Source organism: Puntigrus tetrazona, unplaced genomic scaffold (assembly GCF_018831695.1).
Source record: "Puntigrus tetrazona isolate hp1 unplaced genomic scaffold, ASM1883169v1 S000000520, whole genome shotgun sequence".
NCBI classification, from domain to species: Eukaryota; Metazoa; Chordata; class Actinopteri; order Cypriniformes; family Cyprinidae; genus Puntigrus; species Puntigrus tetrazona.
Window position 1 is genome coordinate 207,501 of NW_025048156.1, and position 27,682 is coordinate 235,182.

At 36.8% G+C, this 27,682-nt stretch overlaps 1 long non-coding RNA gene across 2 annotated transcripts in view; it reads left to right on the forward strand.

The window, feature by feature from the left end:
- The window catches only part of LOC122334385, a 38,317-nt gene that overhangs the window by 10,158 nt on the left and 477 nt on the right, over positions 1 to 27,682 (forward strand). Inside the window, exons 2-4 of one of the 2 annotated variants that reach the window (XR_006248752.1) lie at positions 14,157 to 14,254; positions 22,629 to 22,694; positions 24,363 to 24,605. This is a non-coding gene — a long non-coding RNA (uncharacterized LOC122334385). Of the gene's footprint in view, positions 1 to 13,794; positions 14,255 to 22,628; positions 22,695 to 24,362; positions 24,606 to 27,682 lie in introns of those variants that run through there. The other variant, XR_006248751.1, reaches the window with a different exon arrangement.

The following is a 27,682-nucleotide window of genomic DNA, read 5'->3' on the forward strand; positions in this document are numbered from 1 at the left end:
TAATATTTTTATTAGTTCATAACTGTTGCAATGTGCATCACAAAAGTGCACAATAAATATATATATAATATGCACATTACAGCAGTTGCCACAAGGGGTGGTATTTTATCAGTATTCTTCTTCTGTGGTCATTTTTCTACCAAAAAATTGCAATGTCGCTACATAATACTTATGCGCATGTAAAATGTATTGCATTTAAATGTGGAACCATCTAAGCTGGAAATATCGGTAACTTCTTGACTATAAAAACTATAAAATATGCAATGGTCCAGATTTAGTTCTTTTTTTAAGTGCAAAATAAAAAAGTGCACTATGTAGTGTCTTATTACGTAGATGTTTACTTGCATTTAGAATGGATTGCGTTCACGATGCCGTTCAGACGTGAAGCACAGAAACCCCACGTGGATTCTCAGAGGCAGAGAGCCGCCGCTGAATAAGTCCATTAAAAACGGGTTCTCGACGAGTACAGTTAGGAGAGGCCGAGGCCGGAGGTGGGAAAGCCTCGCATGCCTTCGAGCTTGACAACAGGCTGAGACGGCAGGACCAGCGCGAGAAGTCAAAGCCGAGCATGACAGCGGAACAGAGGAGTCGATATTTAATCAACCCCATGCCGTGGCAGCTTTTGAATATTTGATGGCGCTTTTCTTCGATGATTACCTTCCCATTACGGTATCTTGTCACCGGTTGAAGGGAGAGGTTTGGGCTCCCATTGTTTGGGCTCAGCGCAGGTTTGGTGTCCTCCAGGGCTGGACGCTATTGTCAAGCTGTCAGCCGGTTAGTCCACTGTATTCTCTGTTTCACATGCCCCCGGTACGCTGACTTATCACACCTGCCAGTCACGCTCGGCCCTTCACGATGGGCAATAAAAAGAAAGTTATGGAGAGAGAGAGAGAGCGTCTACCGCACAAGCTGAATGAACGAACGCCCATTTTGATCCCACGGTTTAATTTACTGCTCTCCATGAGCGAAACAGGATTATGAGATGCCATGTTTCATAGAGAGAGAGCTCTCCCGCCATTGTGCTTCGAAATGAGTCTTTAGGCTCGTTTTTCCCCTGGAGCTCAACTTAGAACGGTTTCTTGCATCGTATCTTAGGAATGGAAACGTTTTCGGGCAGTTCTTCCGTGACTTTGTATTGGGTTTTTCGGATCTTTTAAAGTGGCCATATTCCGGATTTTGGAAAACGCAGCTCTAAGTGGATGAAAACATCCTGAAAGGTTTTGAATCTGAAAGCGTAGGCTCAAATAAAAAAAAAGGTTGGCTCTGAATCAAGGAAACGAGCCGTTTCATGTTGACTTCGAAGTGAAATATTAGCATATTGCCGCCCACCTGTTGGTCTGAATGAAAATGCAAATACATTTTTCAAAACTAGGTTTGTTTTTGGAGCGTTTAAAGCTTTAAATGAAATCAACCCATCACCGGAGAGGTTTGGAAAAATGAAATAAATGCATGTTACGAGAAAATGAAAGTAGTTTTTGACCTTGCGTGCTTGTCAACCTGTTGTTTGGGTCTCCCATAACCAAAATATAAACCTTTCATAACTTTAAAAAGAACATTTGGATTAAAAATATACATATTTTGAATTATGCTTTATTGAAGTCTAATCATACACAATAATCAAAACAAAAAGAAACGTTTATCGATCAAAACATTTTTATTACTGTAGGATTTCTTGTCATTCAGTTTATGGTTTCATATATTAAAACGTATATGCCGTATTTTAGTATGAAAACGTTTTGGTCAGTTCTCGGTCTCTGCGTAGAGTTTGCGAATTTTTAAATCTTTATTAAATAATATGCACGTCTTGCGTTCCTCATATGCTTATGAAATCTTTTTTTTTTGAGAGCAATCATTTAATTTCACTTAATAATGTGTGTCATATTTTAGTAAAGAAAATGTTTTTGGTCGCTTCTCCCGAGTTTCCGATTTTTTTTTGACCTTTTAAAAATCAATAGCCAGTTTCTATTAAAAGTATGCATATCTTTAGTTATTTCAGTTCAGTTTATGATGCTCGCCAAAGTTTCTTGAATCAAAGCTTATTTTAGATTTCGGTTTTCCAGCACGAAAAACCGAAGCTGCTATTGCTACTTTACTTGTAAAGTAAACTTTACAGTTTTCTATAATGCATTAAAGTTCATTTATAATTGCAATCTATAATGCAACGTCGCGATATCCCATATTAAATGCATTTACATGCATGCGTTTGGCAGATGTTTTTTTTTCTTTCCATAACACTTTATACTGTGATCAAGTCAAGTCTCCTTTATTTATGCAGCGCTTTTAACAATGGAGATCGTCTCAAAGCAATTAACAGAATCAAGAGAATAGAGTTTGAGTAATGCAAAAAATGACAAGAACCTCTTTCATGACGTCATTGTCTAGCTCAGTTCAGTTTACGTAGTATCTCTGCAAGCAAATGAACGATAATCACTAGAAATGAAGTGAAGAGGCGGGAAAACTCGGGAGAAAGCAGACTCGGTCTCTTCTGACCAGACGAACCGGCAGTTCACCGAAATTCTGCCATCTTCACACAGAAGACAAAAGCAGTTGTGTCTCTCGTTACCTTTCTTTTTCGCTTTAGGGAGCGAACTTCGCACGTCACGTTTAGCTAACTTCACATATATTTACTGAGCGTCTTTATTGTGGTTTTTGGTAACCGCAAGCGTTCCACGACACTTCCTTCTGAAAAGCAGCCCTGCTCGTGGAGACGACTCTGCCATCCAGACCAATAAAATGGCTGAAACTCGCTGGTTAGTATAAATGTGTTCCATAGCGGCCGCAACATCCTGATCAAAGCCTGCGCGCCGGCGGCGATAAGATCTGTTTGTGTAGGCCTACGAGCCGGGAACAGAGCTGTGAGCCTCACCCGCGGCTGCCTGTAAAAGGAAATATCAAACGCCGCTGATGTCTTTTCCGAGGAAGTACTTTTAGCTGGTAATTATTGGCTGGGCGTAAGCCCTTCCTGTTTGATGAGCCACCGCAGAAAATGACCCTAAAGAATCATTTCCATGATGTAAACTGTTTGTTTAAGACGTATGTGCCGCGGGGAAGGAATCTGAACGGTTTTTCAGCATGCAAAAACAAATGCAGCAGAAAAAAACGCGCTTATAGACGCAATAAAAGAACTGGTTTTGACTTTTAGTGGTCGTGTTTTCTTCAGTTCACTCCGAAAGGACAATTCTGTCATGAACTAATCTCCCTCGTGAGACCTTCGTTCATCTTCAGAACGCAAATGAAGACGTTTTTGACGAAATCTGAGAGCTGTGTGACAGCAACACGACCGAAATGATCCCAGGTCCAGAAACGTAATAAATACATCAGTAACACAGTTTGAGCGACTCAACTTTGGATTTGTGACGCCGCAAGAATACTTTTTTCCAAAGTCTTCCAAAGTTTTGGAGATTTGGAGTAATCGGTGGTGTTCGCGTTCAGGGGGGAAGTGCAGAAGGAGAAAAATCGTTGTGTAAATTGTTCTTTTTGTTTTATTGGCGTAAAAAATCGCTTCATAGCTTCACAAGTTGAGTCACTAAAGTCACATGGACTGTCTTACTGATGTTTCTGGATCATTTCAGTTGTGTTTCTGTTTGTGGAGGGTCAGATGGCTCTACGATACCATCAGTAATATCTTCAGCAACGACACGAGGGTGAGAAACAACGACTGAATTTTCATTTTGGGATAAACTAGCCCTTCAGTGTAAGCTTTAACCCTAAAGAACCCGTTCTCACTAAGGAGAACCTTTCTTTTAACGGAAAGCTTCTATTAATGTTAAAAGTTCTCCGTGCAACCGTCAATGCCGAAAGAGAACATTTATTGGCCTTTTTGTGTGCAGAACGAAAACTGGAGGACATCGGTTTGTTTAATACCGAGTTTTGTTGAGTTTCTGTTATGTTGGTTTTTTTGAGGATTAGCTTGGTCCGAAGTGAAGAATGGGCCGAGGTTGAAAAAAAGCCCTAAAAAGTGGTTTAAACGCGTTTTTAGCAGTAAAACGCCAGATGAGAGAGGCCGCAGTTGTCAGACATAAACTCAGAAATCAGAAAAAAACGATCTGAATTGTGAGATGTAAAATCAGAAATGCAAGATTAAATTTTTTTTCAACCCTGTGGTAATATTTGAGGGCCGCTGCATATCATTTAATGAGGTGGAAGCAGCTGGTGTTTATTTTGTATTGCTCGTGACATCAGCAGCGCTTATTAAATGTCAAAGGATGCAGCTCATTATTTGCATCTGCAATAGTTTAGGCAAAACTTTGCACATATCACGCCTTAGTTTCCGCTTCCAGTGACATAGATGCGTCCGCACATTTTAAATGCATACTTGTTGACGTCACAAGTGTGGATAAATAAGTCATTAGCTATTTACTATTTATATACGTTGCGATAAATAGAGAATATATGAAGAGACGCTGCTTCTTATTGGTCTAAACTGAATGTTTCAAATAACAATTATTTTGATTATTATTATTCTGAGTGACGAGCATTTCATAGATGTGTCATATTCCTTTCACTAAAGCCATGGTCGTCCAGGAAGTGTTAACAATGAAGCACATGTTGGGTTTGTTTTTTTAGCGCCGTCGGTTGGTTGCTGTCACAAAACATTTCATCCCGATTTTCTCAGATCAGTTTAATAATCGTCATTTAAAAAGATAATTTTCACCATCTGACGGTTTTAATTTTAAAGTCTTAAATATTAACATCATGGTATTAATTCATAGGAATGCATCGCTGAAAAAAAAGTATATCTTCCTCAATGTTTTTCTCTTCTTTTCCAGTTTAATATATCCAAACCTCCTTAAATCAAGATATATTATACTTAAGATGTAAAGTGAAGAAAATGTATACAATTAAATTAGTATATGCTTAAAAAAAGCAAATGATATACAATTTAAGAATATATTTTATTAATATTTTTAAAATATATTCTGTCTTCATTTTTATTTAATTTCAGTTCATTTTCATCATATTTTCTGTGTAATTCAGTTTAATTTTAGTTCATTTCAATTCTATTTTGTTTTGTGATCGTTTACCTTTTGTATATATATTTGTAGATTAATCACATCCAAAACGAATGTTTTTGTGTACATCATATATATATATGTGTGTGTGTGTGTGTGTGTGTGTGTGTGTGTACAGTGTAAATTTATTATAAGTGTGTATAATATAAATATAAATAAATAAAAGAAATAAATATATATATATATATATATATATATATATATATAATATTTTAAATATATTTATATATAAGAATATGAATATATAAATGTATATATAAATGTATTTTATTTCCAAAATATATGCTGTATGTGAGTATGTATATATATATACATAATGATATTTATTTATTTATTTGTTTTTAGGTTAAGTTTAGGTTATAAAATAAACATTTTGTCTTTTATTTTCCTTCTTTCTTATTTTAGATAATTATTATATCTATGTCACTATATAATGAGGGAAAATGAATAGATTTGTTAATGCACTGGAATTTCACAGTATTTGCTTTTCCAATAAAAAAGAAAACGCCTAGACCTCCACCAAAAAAAACCACTCTCGACCACAACATTAAACACACACCGGTCTCCTTCTTTTTATCTCATGCAACAAACACTTAAATACAGCATTTACTCACCAGATCCAGTCCCGTGCAAAGCATGCTGGGAAATCAAATCAGCCACGCAGTTTTGTCAGCCATTATAATTGATGTAGTTCCAACACAAATGCATGAAGAAATTGCACGCAATTGCTCGTTTTAATTCATTAAACTGAGTAAAATCTGACCTGTAGCTAACCTGAAACAGGACCTGGTGTTTATGTCCAAACCTGTTGCATGGAGCGCGGGTCACGACCCCAGATCAATTTGTTTATTCACTTCTCGTCATTGTTCGAGTTCAATGGGCTGCTGTGGAGTGACATTAGAGTTCACTGTAACGAACATTGCATGAATATTTAACTGGCGTTTATTAGCTCGACAGCACCGGGCACAATGATCGACTGGAAAAAAAAAAGAAGAAAATACAATCATGGCGGACAAAAAAAATCCATAATCCTTTCTAATACCCGGAGTCATTGTCTTCTACAATGCTAAATGAGTGAATATGGCGGGAACAATGGTGTCGTATCTTCAGACGGCGATGGCAGAGGTCAAGTGGATACGGTTACCGTCTGTCCTCTGGGACAGGAAATGAGATCTGTCATAGACCGGATGACTTTCAAAAACACGCTCCAGATAAAAGGCCGTGGACGGCATTAGCTCGAGGAAATTATACTGCTCCGATAAAAGAGCGTTTGTTACGTTCGTCCAGCGAACGCGCTTTGGTTTTTCTTCACGAGATACGAGTCCGCGGAAGCTTTGGAAGCCGTGAATGAATATACATTTATATATGAATACGAAAGTACATTCATGAGCAATTTAGGGAAGAAACTTTTCTCGTCAAGTTTAGTAGTAAAACGTTTTTTCAATCACGTGAATCAATGAAAAAACAAGAACGAATCCAATGCAGACAGTTATGCTTTTTTAATAAAGCATATACTCATTTAATTGTATACATTATCTTCGCTTTACGTCTCAAGTACAATGTATTTCAGGTTCATATAAATTAAAAACACGTACATTTTTTTTCAGCAATGACTTTACGAATGAACGGCGTTAATAGTTTAACGTCGTAATAAATAATAATCGAAATAATAAGGCTTTCAGCTCATCTTCTAAAGCCTTGCTTGTCATTTGATTTGATTGAAGTGCAAATTAAGACCGTCCGAAACTCTGAGACTAAAAACAAAAACGAATACAATGCATGAATAAACTAGTAAAGTACAAGTACTAGCTACAACGTTTTGTTCGCTCTCAGCAATTGATCTTGAATTGGTTTTATTGGGACAATGACTTAGCGTTTACTTAATTAATGAATGGTTTTTGGCGTTTCCAGCCCGTAGAACCTAAAGTGCAACGTAAACCCTATTTTTACAAGATCGAGAGGAAATGCACCCCAGGCTCCTTCACGAAGGCATGCATTTATGTTTGTTTTCCTCACGTCTCGCAGTTCATCAGTCAATGCGATTTTTAACGAAATCCCTTCTCATGCATTAACAATACTTTTCCCGAGATCCCTGGCTCGAGTGGCAAGCCTTCGTTAACGTGGAGCCCGAACCGTTCCGATTGTAAACCGCTTTAGGCCTCAAGTTCATTGACTTTCTGAAAATGATCTTCTCGAACTCAAGGGGCTTTGATCGTTAGGTATTTCCTTCGACGCCTGACGAATCGCCATCTATTTTTCATCCTCGCACTGTTACGGATCCAGACACACGCTCACTTTTATACCGTTAATTTCTCCGCTCCCCGAAACCGCGTTCCTCGGATCAAAGAGCGTAGATGAGTGGAGTTCAAAGAGCGGGACGAGTCTAAACGCAAAGCCGCTTTAATCGCTCTGTAATTACGGGGTTGACGCGTAACTGACGTGCATTCGTACCTGCTTAATGCCGAACGGGAGAGTTTGGTGGTGTTATTGACAAAATCTTCTCTCTGAGAGTTTGTATCTGCGCTAATAGATGCAAGACCTCAAAAGATACCCTGAGGTGATGTTGTGAGTTCGAGGAAAGACACCACAGGAGAACGGGATAGAAAATGAAAGTAATAGCTGTCATCAAGCTGATTAATCACGCTACACTAAGGCGATTGTTTTCTATTGCAAATGCAAATAAGCATATCTCTTTTGAATTAATATGCATTAACCTGCATAAATCTGAACATTGTATAAAGACAGGTTCGTATTTGTTACTTCGTTTTATTGATGTATTATAGACAAAGGGGATTTTGTTTACATTTTAAAATAAACCATATATATATATATATATATATATATATATATATATATATATATATATATATATATATATATATAATTAAAATATAATAATAAATATTTTAAGTGCTATACTGAATTTTTTTTATATATATATATATATATATATATATATATATATATATATATATATATATATATATATATATATAATTTTTTGTTGTTATTTATATCAAGTGCTACTGATATACTAGACAAAGGGGATTTTTTTTTTTACATTTTAAAATAAACCATAATATAATGTAATATAATATTTTAATATGAAATATTTAAGTTTGGTGTATACGTTTTTGTTGTTGTTGTTGAGGAAAAACACATTTTGAGAAAACAACCTTCAATTATATAAAAATTAAAAAAAAAAAGTGCTAAATTACTAAATGTAAATGTAAATTATGACAAAAATGTAATATATATATATATAATAAAACTATTATAATAAATATTTTAAGTGCTATACACAATTTATATATATATATATATATATATATATATATATATATATATATATATTTTGTTATTTATATCAAGTGCTACTGTTTTGTTTTTGTTTTTAATCAGAAACAGCATTTAAAAATAATAATTCGAACTGAAATCTTAAATAGATAAAGTGTATGAAAACAAGCCTTCAAATGTATATTTTGGATTTTTTTTCTCTCCACTGGTTTGAAGAGGAAACCGAATCCCACATATTTTCCCAGCGGTCCCTAATGAAGGCCTTGGCAGAGCATCATCTCCCTCGGTCCACCTGCAGGCCCCCGGTGACCCCCGCCGGGGCCCAGGTGGCCCATCTGCGCCAGTTCTCCGGCTCGGTGTTGGCCGGCGACGATTCCGACCCACAAACCGTCTGACTAATTATATCACATTATCAGCCCCGTTGCTTTTTCCCTCCCCGGTTTCCGTTTCGCTGGAAAGGTCGCTCAAATCCCAGCCACCCGAATCGTAGAGTCTGCGTTAACCTCCGACCTCCGTCTGATGTGTGTGGCTCGGGACGCTCTCACACCCAGCCGCGGGCCCATTAACACGTCCCTGCTAAAACAGAAGCTGTTTTGACGGGACGAAATGACGGCTAAGCGCCGCTCGACAATGGGCCTCATTGTGTCGGGGCTCCCAGCTGACGTTTTCAGGAATATGAATGTCCCTCCATCCGTGCGAGTGGCGTTTTCAGCGGGGCGCTTCGGCCGAGAACTGAGATAATGAGAGGCCATTGACGAGAACAAGTCCGGCGGAATTACACGCTCCACATCGGCGAACGCTAATTAAGTCGTCAATGGCGATTCCCATTCGCGGCCACGCCGAGGCTTCCGCCGCATGAGGAATGTAATTAGTTTATGTTCACTGCTAAAGGTTAAAGGCTCTGAAAGGCCACGGCGAGTGGGTTTTTCTCCGGGCTTTTAGGCCAAACGTTGCTGTAATTGCTGGATGTTTGGAGCTGCAGGTGCGCGTTTGGACTCATTTGAGCTTTGGCAACGCCGGCTTAACGCTGACTGCGGAGATTGAGAGCGACAGGGCCTGTTTGTCTGAGAGCCTGAATGAGCGCTCAGTGTTTGCCTCATACCTGCTTTGTGCTTCTGTTCCTCCTGCTTTCTGTCGTGTGAGGGCTTGTGGATAAACCGGCGTTTCATGCAGATGTAGCTCAAATGACTTTTTCACAGTAAAAACAAGGAGCGCGATGGGTAACTGGTGCGGTAAGCTGCGGGGAAAAGATGTAAAAACTTCTGAATCTGGCAAAGTTTTTTTCTTTTTGTTACTTCGGTTAGGGAAGATGTTAAGTAGTACTAAGTGTTTTGACGCTTATTAAGTATTTACTGTAAAGCCAGGTGGTCGGGATTTATCTAGTTAGTTTCGGCAGTTAAGCCTTACATCTGCATCATTTTGCTGACCCCCAGAGCTAAAATATAGATAGATAGATAGATAGATAGATAGATAGATAGATAGATAATTCATTAATAAAATAAATGAATTGTAAAAAATGTATTGATCATTAAAAGCAAGTTGTTTCATATGATTGAGTACTATTATATTATATATATATATATATATATATATATATATATATATATGTATATATATGTGTATATATATGTATATGTGTATATATATGTATATATGTATGTGTATATATTTTTTGATTTTTTATTGTAATAAAATATTGTAATAAAATATTTTGAACAATATTTGTGTTATATAGACACTCATGTGGTATGATAAAAGCTTTAATGTACTGCGCTTAAATCAAATAAAAGCTTTTTATCTTACCATGTGTTTGCCGTGGAAGTATTTTATCTATTATTAATTATTTTATATGTATATGTATGTATGTGTGTGGGTGTGTGTATGCGCGTACTATTAATATATAAAAGTAAACATTTTCACAAAGCTATATATATATATATATATATATATATATATATATATATATATATATATGTATATATGTATATATGTATATATGTATATATATATATATATATATATATATGTGTGTATATATGTATATATATGGGTTTTTCATTTAGTTGTGTGACAAGCCTTTATACATATATATGAACACATGATTTTTATATTTTAATGTTCCAAATTAAAAAAAAGTGTCATTATAATATAATGAATTTTCTTACATCTCTGAAGTGATTGGTCACATGACATTGCCACCCGAAAAAGTACAGGAAAAACTAAAGAGTCCAGCAGTTTCAAAGGGTTTCTCGGTTTAATTTCTCAAAACAGATTTCTCTTTCCAGATACATTATAAGCCGATACTTTTAATCAAGACTGTTTACGGGGAAGGAGGCTCCTCTTCTCCAAACATACACTTCTGTAGGAAACAGCGTAACCCTCCCCTCGCGTGCATAATTCACACCTCCCTCCTAAAGTCTTCATTCACAGATCTGTCAACTGTAACACAATCTAATGCGGTTTGATGAGCAGAGCCACAATGGAAGACTAAGAGGAAATTGATTTAACAAGTCCACTCAAAGCCCAGAGCGGCCCAGCGACTAATAAATCTCAAAGGCCCCCGGAAGTGGCTAATCCCGCGACGCGCGCTAATTACCGCTCTCTCGCATCAAAGACAGACACGAAGCTTTGATTGGACGAGAAACCGCGGCCACGGCCCACATCAAGACATGTTACAGACACCTAGCGCCGGCGCTAGGCCGTGAAGCGGAAAGGAGGCCAGCGGCTAGCGTGCGCGACGACAAACACAGCACCGAACGTGGATCTGGAGTCTCGCTAACTTGCTACAATGCAAGCAAGAGCTACGCTAAATGCTAAATTCTGCGTTTTTGTGTATGCGCTTATCTGTTAGGCCTAAATTTAAGATTTATTTTGAAATGCATATAACTTTTGCATTACTTGGAAACTTAAAGGGGTCGTATGACGTGGCTAAAAAGTTAATTCGGTGTAATGCAGCATGTTTATGCGGTGTAGGGTTCAAAAACGCGTTATTTTCCACATAATATGTGTTGTTTCTCCTCAAAGCCCCACCTTCAGAACGGGTCGGTTTGCGCAAAAGCGAGGTGTGCTGTGATTGGCCGGATATCCACTGCGCTGCGATTGGCCGAAAACCTCAAGCGCGCGACGGGAATGCTAGCCCCTCACCGTAACGTGGCGCTATGGCACAAAAACTATAAAAAGCATTACAAATGGGGCGTTTTTTTTTTTTTGCATCCATTGGAGACGTAAGTACCGATTGCCGTGACGTTTTGGTGAGAAAAAGAAACAAAAGGAAAGGAAAAGTAGGGTAATAACTTCATTTAAAAAAAAAAAAAAAAAAAAATGGTGTAATCGCAAATATGTTTATAACAAAATGAAAACATTTATTTCTTACCTTAAAAAAAAGTAACTTTTTTGAGTGATGAATTGTTTTCGTATTTATCACCAGCAAAACCAGTTTACTTCAAAAACATACACTTTATATTGAAAATTAGTTAGCCATATTGTAACCAGTGTTGGTTGTAACTAGCTTTAATTTAATATAAAGTAAGGGATCACTCTATTTATTGTTACTCTATTTATACATACATATATATATATATATATATATATATATGTGTGTGTGTATATATATATATATATATATATATATATATATATATATATATACATATATATACACACATATATATATATATATTATAAAATAGTGGATTTAACATAAAAATCTAGGTTTAAATGCATGCTTTTATGGACCCCTCTCACTTTAAATAGTTAATAAGCACATTTATTATTGGCTCTTTATTATTACCTAAAAAGCATTTTATTAAAGTCTTTATTAATATTAATCTCTGCAAAATCTAAGCCCTTCATCCTCCAATACTTTACACTGCTTCACAGCTATATCACTAAGTAAAAATAAGCAGCAATTAGCAGCGAAAGCAATATTTAATATTGACCAGGTGTGACCAGAATAACTATAGTGATTTATTATTTATTTGAAATAATTAAAAGAACCGTTTCATTTGTGTCATAAAATGCCATATGACATAACATAACATAAAATGCAAATGCAAGCTTTTTTTCCCTGTGCGAAAAACCGACCCGTTTCTTTAAGGCGTACCGATTGCATAAATAATTGTCGTCATAATTAAGCGCATAAATCCCCCGAAAACCACCGAAGCGGAATTAACGGCCGGCCCGGACCACCTTAAAGCTTCACAGAGTTGATTCCAAAGTCACGCTCTTGTTTTTTTTAATGAACCACAATCTGTTAGCTGTGAGTTTTCTGGCATGGCTCTCCTGTGTCAATTAGACAGTTTTCGTGATCTGGCAGCGTCTGCGTCCACTCAATTAAACCTTTTTTTTTTTTGTTTTGTGGGATCTGCTTCGGTTTTGAGTGAATCGATTGCAGCTCTTTGGGACCCGGCGATGTGGAGAGAGCTCTGTATGATGTACACGAGACGGCGCTCTCTTTGTGTCCTCTGACGTTTGTGTTGGCATCGCTGAATGAATGTGGCTCTTTATGTCGCCGGTCCAGGTGCGGGGCCTTTCACACTTGAACTTCTCTACATCAGAGTCCCCCGATACTGTCCCCCCGTCCCTGTCTCTGCTTTGTGTTCATCTGTTCCTGCGCTCCGCCGGCATAATACAAAGTTGGTGGGAAAAAGAAAGGAAAGGAAGAGTAGGGTAATAACGGCGTTTAAAAAAACTAGTATAATCACAAATATAATGAACTGAATGGTTATAACGCTCAATTTAAACATTTTATTTATTCGTTATTTTAATTATTAAAAAATAAACACTAAATATTGTGTGTGTGTGTGTATATATATATATATATATATATATTTATATCTATAATTTTCTTTTTAATTATTATTTTTAAAGGTTTTTTTATGTTATATATATGTTATATATATATATGTTATTATATATATAGTTTATGGCATGAACAATTCCTTACTATTTTTGCAGACATTAAAATTTTTGTTGTCATTATTTTATTATTTTATGCCACAAATATTTTAATATTTTGTATAATTTGTTTTGTTATTTCAAATATATTTTTGTAATGCACATATATATATATATATATATATATATATATATATATATATATATAGGTTTTTTTTTTAATCTGTTGAAAAAAATAAACAAAACAAATATATACAATGAATATAACTTAATTATTAATTAATAATAATAATTAATTAAAAAAATTCTTATAAAATGTACTCTAATAATCTGTTTTATTTAACTTTAAAAAGTATGTTTATTTATAATTTATTTTTCTTTTTGCACGCTTTTTCTTTTTTTAGTTGAAGTAAATATCTAGCATCGCTGTAAAACCGTTACCTCTCGGTTTGGTTCAGTATTTGTCTTAGAGTTTTTCTTCAGGCGGACTCGAAAGCAATTACAGCGCCGCTTGTTTTCCGAGGCAGCCCGGCATCTCCATGCAGTAGTATTAAAACTTTAGACAAACAAACCATGAGACGCTCGAGGAGCTCTTGTTTGCCTCTCTAATGGGTCCGCTTTTTTCAGCAGGAGAGCGAAGTGTGATTCGCTCGCAGCTTCCATGACTTTTGCTTTGTATTTGGACACATGGAAGCACTTCCAGGCGAGGAGAAGCACGAGAAAGTGAAGTGTTTTCTGTCAGTGTGTGTAAATGGGGAAGCCGGACTGTTGTGTTTCGTACGGCGTTCGTTGATGGGATGCTTTGACCTTGTTAACTGTTCCATGAAATGCGTCTTTGGAAGCTCGTAAAGCTCCTCCAACAGGAAAACCACTGTTAGACAACAGGACGGTCTTTGTGTGTAAAATGGCAACGCTAGAGTCCATAATCTCTCTTTTCATGTGAATCCTCAGCTGTGAGCAAACAAAGCTTGCTTGAAGATGGAGAAGACGTGAAGTCGACGCGTCCGTGACGTGATTGGCTGAAAGTCAGCGTGACTTCCTGTTCATCTGTGAGTGAGTGAAGAGAGTACATCCATCACTAGCTTTAAAAAATACTTCATTTTTGGAGAAATTACTACTTTTATTCAGCAAGGGTGCATTAAATTGACAGTAAAAAAATAAAATAAATATATACATATATATATATATATATATATATATATATATATATTTTATTTTATTATTTATTTATTTATTTCAGCTGTGTTTTCAAACATTCCATTAATTTTTAATGATTGCAAAAATGTTTTGATTAAATTTGATATTATTTAATAAAGACTAATCTAAACAAAAATGAGAAATGTTGCCTTGGCGGCTGCCTGAAATGAACTAAAATTAATAATAAATAAATAATTTATAGAATAATTTCGCTGCATCGGTTGCAGAGACTGTGATGATTACATTTCTTTCTGATTTTATTTATTCATTTAATAACATTTATAACGCGATATATTGTGTTTTATTGCCTTTACGCTTGCGAAATCGTGTTTTAAAGCAATGCATTTCAAACCAAGCGTCGTTCTTAAACGAGAAGTCAAACGCAGCCTGCTTTAAAACGCAAAGCGACCAACGAGAAGAGCACCCAGATATGGAGATGCACGCGGTCCAGTCCGGTGAGGTTTGGCTTTCACCGCCGTGCGCTCCAAAGACACAATAAAAGAGTCTGAACTGCGCGGTAATAGATGTCACATGTGCGTTGCGCCGAAGATGGTGAACTGTTAGTAAACCACACGAGCGCTCCAGCGGATCCAGCTGCTCCAGCCAGTGAGCAATTCTCAAAGTCATTTATTAGCGCATGTGGGATTCATTATCAAGGAATTTGTTAAATGCAATTGGAAACCGGTAGCAGTTGAAGAGGCGAATGCGGCGGGGTCCACCGCTGTTCCTCTAGTTTACATCACCCGCTCGGTGTGTTTTGGCTCCCATGTGTGTTCTCCTGACCTTTGTTGGCGTAACGCGTCGCGATGCTCCGGGCTGAATGCGTGTGATGTGGCTTTGGCTTCTGCGTTCACTCAGCCTTGTGTTGTTGTGAACCTGTTTGTTATTCTTTCTTCTGTGGAGCACAAACGGAGAACGAACACACGGGATGCGTGCAGTTATCCTCTGAAAACAGCAGAAAAGTGTTGCGATGTGATGCATCTCGTGCTGTTTATTTAGCAGCTCAGCTGCGCTCCATAGTCACTGAGGAAAAAGTGTACAGTGAGATGTGAACTACCCCATTAAAATCTTTTTAGAATATTTCCACTCAGTAAAAATATAATTATTATGTATTTTTTCCTTAGATGTGATGGCTGTATATTATTCATATTTATTCCTATTTTTTTATTTTTAGTAATTTTGTTACATGCTTTTGTCATTTTGTGTGTGTGTGTGTATATGATATGTATATGTATATATATATATATATATATATATATATATATATATATATATATATATATATATATATGTATATATATATATATATATATATATAATTATTATGATTATATTTTTTCTTTGTAATTTAAGAAAAAAACCTTTGTGGGCTGTGGGAAAATTTTAATTAATTAATTAAAAATAAAAATTCATTATTTTTTTACTTTTAAGTTAACTAACCCTTTAAAATGTTTTGCAGAGTCCATATTTCATTAGTTTATTTTTATATTTAGTATTTTAATTTAATAATACGTCTTTATACTACTTATTTTATTTCTTAATATATTTAAGTTTATTTAATATATTTAATATAAGTTCTTAAAGTTTTTCATAATTTTTTTATTTTAACAGATTATTTTCACTCACTGATTGTCTCCACGGTTATCATAAATACACAATATATATATATATATATATATATATATATATATATATATATATATATATATATATATATATATATATATTCTCCTCCTGAGAAGCCTGGAAATGTGACAAAATATCCATCAACTAAAATGTGTTTAATAGGTTGTGTTTTTATCAATGATAACGACACCGATGAACATCATTACAAATAACTTGGGTCCCATTTAAATTGAATTGAAGTTTTTCCTCCCCGGTCACATTAGAGAGCGCGGCTGTAGTGCAGGCCGAGCGGTTCCTCAGGAGGGCTGGCGGAGGACGCTGTTTGTTTGGCAGCAGGTCCAGGTCTGTGGAATCAGACGCAGCTCCACACCTGTGTTGTAAATGTTCAGCTTTACGTAACACAGAGCAGTCACGCTGTTGATGTAAGGATGTGGCGCTTTGAAGAGCTGCAGGTGCACGTCTGCTGTCATTTCTCACACGGTTTAACGGCCATACACACACACACACACACACACACACACACACACACACTTGCTCTGATTCACTCACACAGCACAGGTTATACATACATTATATATATATATATATATATATATATATATATATATATATATATATATATATATATGTATGTATGTATGTATGTATGTATGTATATAATGTATATATGTATACGTATGTATATATGTATATATAATGTATATATGTATGTATGTATATATATATATATATATATATATATATATATATATATATATACACATATGTATATATACGTATATGTGTGTGTGTATATATGTGTGTGTGTGTGTGTGTGTGTATATATATATATACATATATACATGCAGTATATATATATCAGAATTTAGACTGTATTTACATTCCTAATAATATTAATTATGTGCATTTAATACATTTAAGTATAAATGTCACATAATGTCATATCTTTTATATTATTATTTCTTCCATCGCAGACAATGAATAAAAGTAGCTTAGACTCATAATTTCTTACGCAGTATCAGTTCACTTCATTCGAGAGAAAAATATTGTTTCTTTTCTCAATCTCTTGTAGCTGATCTCATCAACATTTTCACCTCCCAATCAATCCCTGACGGCTAAAATCACATCCCAGCTAGCTTTTTTCCCCCCCGTTGAATATCTTATTTCACCCCTGAGCCATAAAATTTTTCTTTGCATTTTTTTTTTTCCAGTTTATGAACATAGCACGATGGAGATGGCTCTGTGAAATAAATCTCAATTTCAGAGTGCCAAGAAACGGAAAAAAATGTTCGACGTTTTATAGTCACGGCGATGTTTCGTTGCGTTCTTGAAATCGAACCCTGCCTGTCTAAATATTTTCGTACCTCTCGTCCTGGTGCGAAGCCAGAGACGCCCAGCTGTGCAGTTTACGTTTATTTGTGTGCTGCGGCTGATGCTCTCTTCCTCTGGGTTTGTTTATGCGCAATATTGCCTGAGAGCCAATGTCCACACACGTCTCAGTTTTTCCTAGCGAACGGTCCCACCCGAATTTGTTTGTTGTTGTAGATACACGTTGCGTGTGTGTTTTCCTTTAGCGCAACAGCTCTTCTGCCAAAGTCCAACTCGGGTAATGAGCCAAGGAAAGCCAATGGGGCCAAAACTGGAACGTGTCGTGAATATGCAAATGTGGTCTAATGGAGGAATTTCATTGGTTGCTTTGCATGCTGTAACGTAAAATCTGACTAATTTTATGCATTCTGTTTGATTTTGGCCCCGTCTGCCTTCCGGCTGAACTCTATATAAAAGTGAGTGTGTAGGTCATAACAAACCATTACGCCATACACACCGGCTTTATCTGCCCCGCATCACTTCCTGTTGACACTCGTCCAAACCACTGTCACATCACATCACATATAATAGCTTGTTAAGTGAATATACTTCCTCATAGGGCAAAACCACAAAACAAATGCCAGATTAGTGTGTCATATCAATTAAGTGTGGGAGAAGCCTTTTGAACAAGCAGCGAGATAAATGAGCTCTGTGTGAGTGTGTGTGTGTGTGTGTGTGTGTGTGTGTGTGTGTGTGTGTGTGTGTGTGTGTGTGTGTGTGTACCCATTTTGATTTATTGTGTTTGCTAAGCCAAGCATCACAATCACTATTACTCATATTTAGGATTAGTGCAAAGAATCGTGCTATTAATTTTCTAAGCAATTGACTTTTAATGGTTTGTTTTTATAAATCCAATAGGCTTTTACTGAAGGAGAGACAAGAGCTGTATCAAAAGCTGTGCAAAGAGGCTTTAGGGTGTGCAACTCTTTTTACTTGACGACGTGCAACGTGCTATAAATCGTTCAAAGCACCTGAGAAACTAGATAGAAACGTCCTGGCAGACACCCGCGTGGCGTGCTGTTATTGTGGCAGGTTGCAACCAACATGTTAGAAATTCTGAAAAAAACCGAATGGCATCTGTCCACGATACCCTAACAACCACATAGCAACACCATGACATTTAGTTGTTTTTTGCATGAACAAGCATGCGTTGGTAGCCTCTCAGAACTCCGCTGCAAGCACTCTGGGTACTTAAGCAACTGTATAGAAACACCCTGGCAACCGACCTCCGTGCCCTAGCAACCACATGACAACAGACTGCGTATCCACATGTTGAATACCATAGCAACACCTTGGCAACCACCCATAGTACCTTAGCGACCCCAAAGCTATGGTAAGGCAACCACCTTTAACACCTTGTCATGTTTTGGATGAACAAACACGTATTGTTAGCCTCTCAGACCTTCTTAGCAACCGCATAGCAACACCCTGGCAACCACACAGTACCCTAGCAACACCACGGCATACTCATGTAACACCTTGTCACATTTTGCATGAACAAGCATGAAGTGTTAGCCTCTCAGAACTCCCTAGCAACTGCCGAACACCTTAGTAACACCTTGGTAATCACCCACAGCACACAGGGATCAGGATCACCTTAAACACATATGATATCACATGTTGGAGGACTGTAGCTGTGTTTTTGTTTTCTATGCCACGTTTAATTGGTCGTGACCATAAATCAGAACGATATTCAAGACAGTTCAACTTCTTTTCGTTGCAGAGAATGTTTCTTATATCAATCATGCCGAGTCCAGCAGAAATGTTCATATGATTTAAATGGACTCATTGTGTTCCAGTCCCAGACTCTCAGAGGGATCACAGTAAAGCATTTCTTTATGAGACACTTTAATGCCTTTAAAAAAAAAACTTTTTTTGAGTATGACTGCCATTATGAGTAAGCCCTGTAAAATATTTCAGCTAATTAAAGCAGTGCATCAACATGCTTGTTTAATAAATTCATTCTTTTCTGAACTTTGAACTGCACGAACACATTCCACCTGCATTATGGGCAGATGCTCAGCAAACGACAGACAGAGCAGATCTGCCAAACTCAGACAGACTGGCCACGTCCAGAATGAATATGAGCTCACTTACTGCACAGTATAACCCACAGAGCAAAAAAAAATAAATTGTATTATATTTTAAAATATATATATTTTCACTCTTTATGCTGTATTTCAACCCAAGGAAAAAGGGTATATATATATATATATATATATATATATATATATATATATATATATATATATATATATATATATATATATATATATATATATGTATGTATATATATATATGTATGTGTGTGTATATATATATATATATATATATATTTTTTTTTTTTTTTTTTTTTTTTTGTCAAATGCATTGCTTTAAGTTATTCAGTATGCTGTGTTAATCTTAGCAAGTGTTAAAGTTTCTCCATTTCTCTTTATCATTTCTGCTCTGAATCAGCTGTTGTTTTGGTGATTTTCAGTGGATCCACAAAGTCAGTTCTCCTCAAGTTCACACAGGTGTCCTAGCAGAGGAACCAGGTGTTGTTCGTCAACGATACTCGTCTTCTTTTTTAAAACTAGAGCCATTGTTTTAGCATTTCAGAATGCATAAACATCTTTTCATCAAATGTTTGGCTCGACGTCCCGTGGCTTAAGTATGCAAATAGTAAGGCGAGTACGGTAGAGTGCTATTCCGAACACGGCCAGACCCACGAAACGCGACTTTTATATTTCTGAACATCTGCACATCTGCTGGTAAATGGGAAGAAAACAGGAATGCAAATCACAGCCGAACATCTGCTGACCAAAGGCCACATCCGAGCCCAAGAAGAATAAATAGTGTTGGCCGTAATCATCAACAGATATTGATTTTAGATGGATATCGAACAGACGCAGCTGCGTCAGGCGGAGAGCGCGAGACCACATACAACGCTCTCGCTTTCATGTCTTATGGATTCATGCGCTAAACGTCCGTGAATTGACAAACAAAACAGAAAGATCTGTGGGAAATGTTTCGTAAAACAACAGGCCCAGATGTTGGACTCGGACTCGTGGTAGTAAAACACCACAATGACTGAAAAAAAGAAGAATTCAAGGTTCCACAATTTTGATGTCAACAGATGTGCGCTCTTTCCTCCTTCCCTCCTCTCTCTCCCTTTCTCTGGTTTGAGCGTTCCTCTTGTTCTGAAACTAAATTTACTCGAACCGAACCCCCTCCCTCGGCCGTGGCCTGCTGCAGCGTTGCACATGAAGTTGTTATTAATTGGACGCAGCTGCGAGCTCCATATCTGAAAACACGTACTGTCACCAGGCCTGTGCAAAAATAAATGGATAATTTGGGGCAATTGTCACTGAGTGTTAAAGAGACATGGAGTGTTTTCAAAACTGCTCTCCCCGCAATCATATTTCTTCACCTGGTACGACTTAAACGCTCGTTTGAAAAACCCGCACATTCTTACACGTAGAGAACAAAAACAAAGAAATGAAGAGTTTCTGTCTGATGCACCAAAAACGCGAGCTGTCTTCGGGATATCGTGCTACTCGTACCGTTTCAGCTGTAGGTCCAGCGTTGCAATACTGCGTCCGCTCGACCTTCCATTTTTATCAACCCTAAGTGCGACGTGCAACGCAATGAGATCATGTGGCAACAGCGTGGCGTGAAAAGAAATATGTTCTAAGAACGTTCGGGTAACGTTTCAATTACGTTATGAAAACGATGTTCAAAATGTCCACGTTTTGCAACAAATGCGAACATTCCGAAACGAATACGTTTAAACGACATCGCAACTAAAACATTTCAGAAATGAAACGTTCACGAAAACGCATTTCATTAAATTAGGACAATTTTATTTAAAAAAAATTTTTTTCTTGCGAACGAATGAATGTCGAACATGCAAACATTATGGGAATGTCATTTATGAATGTTTTCGGAACAGTTTAAAACGAGTTGTAGCGTAAAAAAGTCTCAAAACGAGAAAATAAAAAATGAAAAATGCACAAACGACATTTTTGCAATAACGTTTCGAGAACATTATTAAAGACCAGATAACTCCCCAACTCAACAAATAGATATTCTGAGGACTTTTTGCTGACGTTTCATTAAATTATGAAAACGACATTTAGGAATGTTTTCTGACTGTTCAAAAAAGTCCAAAGCGGTATCGAATAGGAGAATAGAATGATAGGGATGTAATGCGGTCTCTGTAATCAAATCGACGATAATCGCTAGAAATTAAGTGCCTCTATTCCATGAATGATGTATAAATAATAAATGCTTTGTGCTAATGCTAAGGCAACTCTCTGCTCTACTAACATTATGGAAGGACATTTTGACAAAATATTCCTTGTTAGCTGTTATTCTGTTTTCATCACATTTGCGTTTATGCATATTGTAGATGCTTTGCTCCACTTGCGTTGCATTCAAGGTACTTCAGTTCGTGCACTCCCTGGGAATCGAACCCACAACCATCTTTTTTCCATTTTTTTTTTTTAGCTACAATATTGCGTAATGCACAGTCGCACATAGTATTTCTTCTGAACATAGCCAGACCGGGCGAAACGCGTAGGAAGCCTTCAGAAGCAGAGCCGCCCCCAAACGTATGAAATCACAGCATGCACGGTTTGTTTTTCTTATTCCCCTTCTCCTTTCTCCTCGTTGATGCCCTACGTGTCGAGACCGCGTTGACGGCCGTGCGTTAGTGTCAGTCCAAAGTTGTTTTAGTGACCCTGAGTGTTAGTTTGAGATCAGTTCTGGTGGGTTAACAATCATGCCTGATCCCCGGGCAGATGACTACTGTGGGAAGTATGATGGAGTAATTACTTGCACATTGATATGGTTTTCCAGGCCATTACATTCTGTGCCACAGGAAGGAACTGCCTTGTTCTGTTTGCCGTATCGCCCATGCCAGATCTTTTAACTCGGCTGATTTTCCATCAACAGTTGGGCTTGAAAGAGCAATAAAAGAGTTAATCAGATGCATTTGTTGACATTTAATGAGGGTATAACTCCACGATCTGCACGTCAGGTTTGTTTCTCTTGTGTTTAATGCGGATTTGTTTAATCCCACACCGCAGCATTAATTCGGAGCGCATTAATCGCATCCTGTTAAGACGTTTTCGGTACAATGAGGAAAAGATGTTTGTCTTGATGCAGAACAGTTGTTTTAAATCATAATGTGCTTGTCTTTACAGGGGAAACCCAATAATCAGACAGACGTTTTCTTTTTTTTCACAGATGAGAAGCTAAACATTGCCCTCTCCTGGATATATGACTGGAATCTGGCGCTTGATGAGCCTCTCGGTAAGGAACAGATCTTTTGGCTCTGTGTAGGTGGCGTTTAAGACATCCTTTGAGGGAAGCGTGTTCTGAAAGATAGGCAGCATAGCTGTACGGTCTTCTACGATATTTTCATTTGTACAGGGCTGGGTAGTATCTGATTACATGCCATTTGGATTACGTAATCAGATTTAAAAAATGAAGTACTTGTAATTAGGGTATATTACATTTGAAAATACTCACAGTCAGTCTACAGTTATGCTATGGATTACGTATTATTGCATTGAAACGAAATACATTTCAAAATCACAGTAAAAGTGTAAAGTATGTGCTGTATAGTTTTATACATATTAGACTCTTTAGACTCATTTTAGGTGCATTGCCTATAACTGTTCAAGATCGTCATAGCAAACACCTAGCAATGCCCAGAGAATGCACAGAACACCCTATCATCATTGAGGCGGGTTCTGCATGGGCAGGCATGCCCTGGTAACTACCCAGAACACCCTGGCAACTGCATAGCATCACCCTAGCAACCACATGGCAACACCTTAAGAGCATATGGAATGCCATAGCATCATGGTGGTGAGTTTTGCATGGCAAAACCTGGTAGCTACCTAGAACACCCTAGCAACCCCATAGCAGCACCTATGAACATATAGAACACCATAGCAACTGCATAGTGACACCCCAATGTGTCACTAACAAGCCAGAACAGTCTGGCAACCACATAGCAACAGCCTAAGAATGCATAGAAAACCATAGAAACCACATAGCAACCCTATAGGAACAAATAAAATGTCATAGCAACTACGTAGAAACACCCTAACAGGGAGGCAAGTTTTTTCATGAACAAATATGCTTTGGTAACTACCCAGAACACCAAAAAACCATAGCAACCACATAGCAACAAGTTAAGAATGCATAAAAAAGAAATAGAAAACCATAACAACCACCTAAGAATGCATTGAAAACCATAGCAACACCCTAGCATCATAGTGGTGAGTTCACTGAATGGACTAACACACCATGGTAACTTCCAAAAACACCCTAGCAACTATATAGAAGCACCCTGAATGCACAGAAAACTATCATCCACACAGCAACACCTTAAAAATGCATGGAACACCAACGCAACCAAATAGCATGGTGATGAGTTTTGCATTGACAAACACTCCCTAGAAACTAGGCAATGCGTAGAATACATAGAACACCACTGTAACTAGGGCAACGCCCTAAGAACACGTAGAACGCCATAGAATCATGTCGGTGAGTTGTGCAAAGACAAGCACTTCCTGGAACACCTTAATATCTGCATAGCAACACCTTGGCAACCATTTACAGGCAACCACCGCTTATGCACAAATATGCTTTGGTAACTACCCAGATCACCAGAAAACCCTAAGGTTGTTACATAGCTGCATAGCAACACTCTAAGAATGCATAGAAAACCATAGCAACACCCTAAGAATGCATAGGACACCATAGAATGTCGGTGAGTTTACACAGACAAGCACTGGAACATCCTAACAACTGCATAGCAACACCTTGGCAACCACCCCTCTAGTGAGTTACGCTCTCAGCATTTGCTACAGTCACTTTATCCACGATTTACGTCCTCTTGTAGCAAAGAGGAATGAAATCGTATGTGAAAACTCGTGAGAAATAAGCAATCTCTTATTGTGTCCTCAGAGAAGCGCCGGGCTGCGGTCCAGGAGCGCGAGTCTCTGTCTAGACACACAGGTGCAGATCTCTGCTGCGTCACAGCGAGCACCGCTCCGGCGGGACACACCCTGTCCCACACTGACTTCAGCGAGAACAAACCCAAGCTGAAGCTGCGGCCAGAAACAGACTCGGGTGCCTGCCAGATCACGGCTCACACTACAGCTGAGGCCTTATGATTGGGAAGTTTGGGTTTGTTCAGATTCATAACCGGTAAAGTGATCATTTGCTGCTGCTACATATTAAATGAAAACATTTAGTCTTTGTACATCATCTAATTGAAACTTATATTTTGTTTCTGTAGTTAAATATTTTAAAGAAAACGTATTTGAGTTGATATTACTTGATTTATTCATCACGCGATGTTATTTTAGAATTATTCATTTATCAATATAGTGCATTTTTAAATTTGTGTTTATTTTTGTATTTTCATTATAGTTTTAGCAATTGTACGTGCATTTGTCATTTTAAAAAAAATAAATATTTCGATTTTCAGTTTGTTTCAGTTTTACATTTAGTGATTTTAGTACTACGAAAACCCCATTTTAAGGTACATTGATTTAAATGTTGAGCTTTATTTTTATTACTACAGTATTTTATCTAATTTACTTTTAATATTTAGTGTTATATTATTTCATTGAATTTATTTGTATTTTATTTTGATGTTTTATAATATTTTACATTTAATATTTATATTTTATTTAACCTTTATTTACATTTCAAATATATAAATAAAAGTGACCGTTGAATTTTTCTTAAAATGATTTTAATATTCTGCATTTTTATATTATTTTAATATTTTACGTTTCATCCACTGTTTATATTCTGTTTAAGATTTATTTACATTTTAAAACAAACGGTCATGGATAATTAATAAAAGTTAATAAAATGATAAAAAAAAAAATGACAATTTTAATATTTTAAAGTTATTATTTTTAATTAATATTTTTATTATGTTATATTTTAATATTGCGTAGTATCTTACATTTAATCTTTATTTCATATTGAATTCATTTTTTTAAATTACAAATATATAATAATAGTTTTAGTTATTAATAAAAACACTTAGACGTAGGATCAAGCTGTTATGAAACGCATTATCTCGTGCTTTGGCTGTATGATGCACATTTTTACATATGCAGTAATTCGTCTAGATGCTCTATTCCCACAGTACTGTTGCAAAAATAGCAGTATACTGTAGTACGCCGTTCTGAGTACGTGCACGCAGGAGACCGTTCCTTCTCTCCCTCGACGAGCCACTTTTGTTTTCTTCACTTTGGTTTGTGTGTTTGAACAAGTGCCCTCCTCTGGTCAGACAAAAGCGCCTTGTTAAGCAAAACCTCTGCTAACTTTTATGGGTGATGCGGTCTCGGTGCTATTTGCAAACGCTCAAACAAATTAGAATAACAGCTGTGTGATGCGGGCGCTTCTCGCTCAGATTCTTCATGGCCACACAGTGTTTCGAAATGATATCCTTCAGTGCAGCTCTTTTCCTGCGGCCTGCAGGCGAGGTTATATTGAGATAACTGGCGACCTGCTGCGTCAGCAACGGAGATACGACGGTGTTTTTCACTGAATCGAACAGTCCCGCTTTCTTTCGCTGTATAATCCACTGAACAGAAGCATGCGAGATGCTAAAGGACTTAATTATGAGTTATGGAAGGCTGAGATGCAACACTTTCCATTTTTTATCATATGTATTTATTTTTGCCTCATGCATTAAACAGCTCCCAAACGATTCCTTTAGCGATTCTTTTTTCCAAACTCCTCCGTCGATTTCTCGTGAGTTTTTAACGCTCCAAAAGCAGCACCTAGTGGTGAGGAACGAATATGCATTTTCATTCAGACCAACAAGAAATCATTTTGAAGTCAACATGAAACGACTCGGGACTCGTTTTAAAAACGACTCGTTTCAGTGATTCGGAGTCGACTCTTTCTTTTGAGAGACACTTTTCGGGAGGTTTTCATTCACTTAGAGCTGCATGAAAGATCGTTTTCAAAAATCCATAATAGAGGCACAAAATGAATCAAAATGAAGTGAATTTAAGCCTAAAACAAAGATTTCTGCCAATGGGGTCAGAAAGACAAACTCAATTCAAGGAGTAAGAAAATGTGATCATATTTGGTCTTGTTTAAAGCAAAAACTGCTATATATTTTGTATAAAACAAAAGGTTTTACTTCTCAAGTTATTTAAGAATGTTTCGACGTTTGCATTGAAAAACGAGTCAAAAATACTGTGGATGAAATTCATTTATTGCAGATTTCAGCATGCACTGAAGACGCATTAAATGTGTAAAAATCATTGAATTGAATGCAAAAATGCATGCATTCGATAAAAAGCTGCAAAGCAAGAGATGGCATCATTTGCACGCACGTGCAATTAATTCTAAATGATTCATCTCATGCAAAAACATCATTTTTATCGGCTGCGTATCTAGGTTGCACGCAAACAATGCAAAAGCTCTCGTAAAGGGTTAGGTGTTGTTTGATTTCAGCAGGAGCTCACTTCCTCTTTCTGGCCCAGGCGCTTCAAACAAAGTGTTAGGTGCTAATGAACAGACCCCGACAAAGTTTGTTTTCCTGCGGGGAGTCGATGCATATAATGGCTTCATTCAGGTCCTGTGGTTCTGCCATGGAAAGAGCTAGTAAAGAAATCCCATGCCTTGTGCGTGACCTTTCTGAACCTCTCACAAACCTGTTTGCCTTTCGGGCCCCGTGGAGGGAGAATGCATATTCATGAGAAACTGACCGCGGTGAAATGTTTACAGCGCTGGAAGCACGGGGAGAAACCCAAAGGACAAGTGCAATGCAGGGAAATCTTTTTTGTGTGTTTTTTCCGTAAAGCGTGAAGTAACGATTCACAGTTGATTCATTTAGTGTGAATATATTACCAGTGCTCTGGCGTTAATTAAACGGCTAGCTCACTCAAAATTCACATTTTTAGTACCATGTGCATCAAACTGCTGTGAAAAGACAATGGGCAAGCAATGATAAAATGTTAATGTTATATACTTTTATGGTCATTAATGAAAATGTAATAATAATTTAATAATGACACTAATTATGAAACAAAAAAAGTATATATATATTTATTATTTTATTTATATATATATATATATATATATATATATATATATATATATATAATATTTATAATGTTTTTTTATATTATATATATATACAGTTTAGATTTTCTGTTTTACAATTCAGACTTTTCTTATCAGGATTGCAGTTTGAAATTCTAATTTAAAATTTAATATCTAAATATTTATTCTTTTATTTAGTCCTG